Here is a 4,291-nt window from a genome sequence, read left to right on the forward strand (position 1 = left end):
CGTTATTTTTTGATTTATTTATTAGATCAGGATAGAGTCTTCTTGCTTAAACGCTTTAATTGTAATTATTTGAAGTTTTGAATACTTAAATGCATTTTTACATAATTTTCTCTCGCGAAAATAGTAAAGAATCGCGATATTTGCGAATTTTAATAATAAGTAAGCAAGAAGACATTCGCGATGGATTGTCTCTCGATTACAAGCGAAATTGTATAATTTATTTTCTAATAATTGGAATAAATGCTTGTAAGAAGGAGCGTCCAATGATTTTTCCATACATTTTTATATAAAGATTAATCAATTTTATTAATAAAAGAAAAGTCTCAATAGAGTCACTGCTTTTGAAAGAATAAAGTAGAGTAGAGTCGTTGATAAAAGATAAAGAGACTTGTAGAATCACAACGCGTAGAACATAGAATAAGTTAATGAATTTTTAGTTTAGGATTTTCAGCAATTAATATATAAATTCTCGTTTCTCTTCCGATGCTTTCTCGATTTTTCGTTTCAGGTTTGGTTTAGAGTTGCGTTAGATGTATTAGTTTACTTCCACGTCTTAGAATAAGGGTTGGTTTTAGTTTTTGACGGTAGTGACGATAGTTATTAAATGTGTTCTATAGTTGTGGTTAGGGCACGAAGCAAAGAAGAGGCTATATGCCGAAGAGGCCCCCACAAATTGTGGCTCAAGAGGGCAACTATTAGATTATTGAGTTATTTTCGAAGGTTCGACAGAACACTTCGAGAATGACTCTTAATCATATTTTCATTATACCATGTTGTCACTCAAAATGCTCTTATATAATAATAATCTAATTTTCAGAAACTGAAAAGACATAACATTCCGTCTCCCATCTCACATTGCCACGCGTCCGCGAATAGAATTTTTACGTATTTTATACATTTTTATTATTAAAGTAAAGTAATAAATTTTTCACATTTTTTCTTCCTAAAGTTCAATTAAATCCGTAATTTTAGTTTTATAAAGTCAAGTTTTGTATTAAAGTAATAATTTCGAAACGTATAAATTATGGCAATTGTGAGGATCACTGAAAGTGCACACGGGGATGAGATAAGAACATTTAAATACATAGCACATTCTTCACTCACTTTTACAGGAAGGATAACTAACAGGATTCCAGTTTCACCCAGCGCATAGCTGCACAGTTTAAATTAAACAATTATTTTAAATAATTGATTAAATTGTTGATTAACTCCTTTATCTTCTCTCGGGTGGGACCCTTGGGTGGGGCCCAAGGGTGTGGGCCTTTGTGCGGGTTACTGTCTCAGTATCTTTCAGAGTTCCTTTTCTCTTTCTTTCTTCCTCTCCTCTTCTATACTTATCTATTTCCTTTTCGTTTCCTCTCTTATTCTTTTTCTGTTTCAGATTAGATCGTCATTTCGAGGAGTGGACTTAGAAATTTTTGCAGGGTGCTATTAGAACGAGTATTAACGAAGACTTAAAGTAAGTATATTTCTCTATCACATATTTGTTGAATCATTTACACAATCTTTTATTATAACGGTGATACCGATTATTTTGTTTCTAGTTTTATGTTTCAGAACCTCATTGCAGTCGCGCGCGTTACAATGTTGTAATCGAGTGTTAATATCGCTAAAATAAAAATATCGCGAAGTAGAAGCAGTGTTTGTTCTTTCGCGTTTCGCGATTTAAACAATAAGTGTTCTTGCATAAACTGCGTGCAATGCAGTCATTAGAGTCAGTGTTTGTTCGCAAAGTTTTTTGCTTTTTTAACAGTCGCACAGACTGTATTTATAAAAGATAGTAGAGTTTCGCGAATTAAATTCAGTGATCGTTCGTTAATAAATAACTACCGCGAATTAGAGTCAGTGCATCACCGAAGAGGATATCAACCAACTTCGATGTCGACCTACCTCATTTTCAACCAACTACGAATCATCCACCATCAATTTCGACCTAAGTCGCGGTCCAGTGTTTTGGAGCCATCGCAGAACTTCTTAAGTAGTGAGTTAATTTTTAAATCCCTCCGATCACTCAATCATGTCGAGGACGAAAGGTCCGAATCGGCACGAGTGATTGGTTGTAATTAATTAGTAGAAGTGCATTGAGTGACCACTAGTAAATTTCTTTCGATTTTTCGTTAGATTTATTAGTTTTCTTCTACGTTTTAGAATAAGGGTAGTTAATGATAGTTTTCGAATATTCTATAGTAGTTGTTTGGATATGAAGCAAAGAAGAGGCTATATGCCGAAGAAGCCCCCACAAATTGTGGCTCAAGAGGGCAACTATTAGACTATTGAGTTATTTTCGAAGATTCGACAGAACGCTTCGAAAATGGCTCTTAGTCATATTTTAATTTTACTATGTGGTCACTCAAAACGCTCTTATGTAATAATAATGTTAATTTCAGAAACTCAGACGAAGTAACACGTTCGCGAATGGAATTATTAGGTATTTTATTCATTATTATTATTATTATTAAAGTCGAGTTGTAAATTCTTCTTTTCTTTACATTTCCTTTTCTAAAGTTTTCTTTCTAAAGTGCACTGAATAAAAAGACATATGGAATTAAAACAAGTGCACAGAGATGTGAGGCAAGTTCTTTCTTTTGCGCGTTACGGGAAAAGAATATATAAATATATAAATTAGATTATGATCGAAAATTTTTCATTTTGATTTTCTCTTATAAATTTAATATGAATTACCTTCAAAATTTTATTTCTCGTAACTAATGTGTGTATATATATATATTTGAAATATTTCACTCATCGTTCTGAGTTCTATCTTTCTTTTTTCGCGCACTTGCACGCATATTACCAATTTCTTTTCTCCTTTTTCTCTTCTTCTGTTGCTTTTCAATTCTCTTTGTTTCTTTTTCTTCGTCTCATCTTTTACTCTTTTACTCTTCATCTTTTCCTGTTTCTAAATCATCGATGGGTCGATCATCATGGAATTTTTACACGGAAGTTAATGGAACCTCTCTGCATATAATTCATATTATATTCAAAGAGGATATGTCTCCTTGCTTCCGTACGCGAATGATAGGGAAAACACTCACGTGCGTGTTGGTCGTCACACGCGTGAGTGTTCGCGATCGCGAAATTAAGTCCTCCCGAGGACTACGTTTTGATTTTTGAAATATAGACACGACCGGTCGTGTCTCGAGATGTCTGAAGCTGAAGGTGTGGACGGTGGAGCTTTTCTTCAACAGGATTTCGTCCATCTCCAGTTTTCCGAAAAACCTGAAACTCCCGAAGCGGAAAGACATCTCGAACGCGAATGTAGAGTAGAGTCCCCGTTAGCCCGTGGGTCCTCAGATGCAGTAACCTCCAAGTGGTGGGACCTGGGTCGGTAGTACTTACGATATACGGAAATCTATGTCTAAATTATATCTAAAATCTATAACTAAATTATATATATAACTATATATAGTTCAAGTACTACCGGGCGAATGGCTGCATATTTCAATGGTTTTCCAAAATCTCTTTTCCGTTTAATTTCAATGAGACGTTATATTAATTATATTTTCAATTGTTAGTTATATTTCGACAGATAAATAAAGTCAATATATCAAAATTCTAAGTTAATTTTCTAAGAAAATGCATAGAAAACTCTTCTGTCGCTTTTATGTTCTCTTTCGTACCTATTTATTCTTATTTACTTTCATTAATTACATACTTTCTTTAATAATATTAATTATGTCCTGTTATTCGTTATATTAATTTTTATTAATGATTAGTCTCGGGTGGGACCCGTGGGATGGGCCCTCGGGTGTGGGCCTTTTGGCGGGTTGCCGTCTCGGCATCTTTTGAAATATTTTGTCTCTTTTTCTTTTCTTTTCTTTTTCTCCTTTCTTTTTTCTCTTTCTCCTTTGCTCTTCTTCTTTTATTCTTCTTCTGTTTCAGGTTAGCTCATCGAGGGACCGATTATCGAAGAATCTATAATTGTGAAATTAGATTTTTACAGGGAAGTTATTAAATATAAATATATAATTTTGCATATTACTTTTGCATATAATTAACTCTTCTTCTTTAACTTTTCTGTTCCAGGTTAGATCATCGGGGGATCGATCATCGTGAAATTAAATTTTTACAGGGAAATTTTAATCGTATATTTGTTTTTTATTTTATTTTATTTAATCATTAACTTATTTTTTAATTATTAATATTATTGTTTAATTATATTTTGATTTTAAATATATATTTATATATAAATGGCTGTTTGCATATAATATTGCATATTATTTTTGAATATAACTATCTTTTTCTTTTTTCTTTTTCTGTTTCAAGTTAGATGATCGCTGGACCTATCATC

This window comes from Vespula pensylvanica, chromosome 6, assembly GCF_014466175.1.
Source record: "Vespula pensylvanica isolate Volc-1 chromosome 6, ASM1446617v1, whole genome shotgun sequence".
Taxonomy (NCBI): domain Eukaryota; kingdom Metazoa; phylum Arthropoda; class Insecta; order Hymenoptera; family Vespidae; genus Vespula; species Vespula pensylvanica.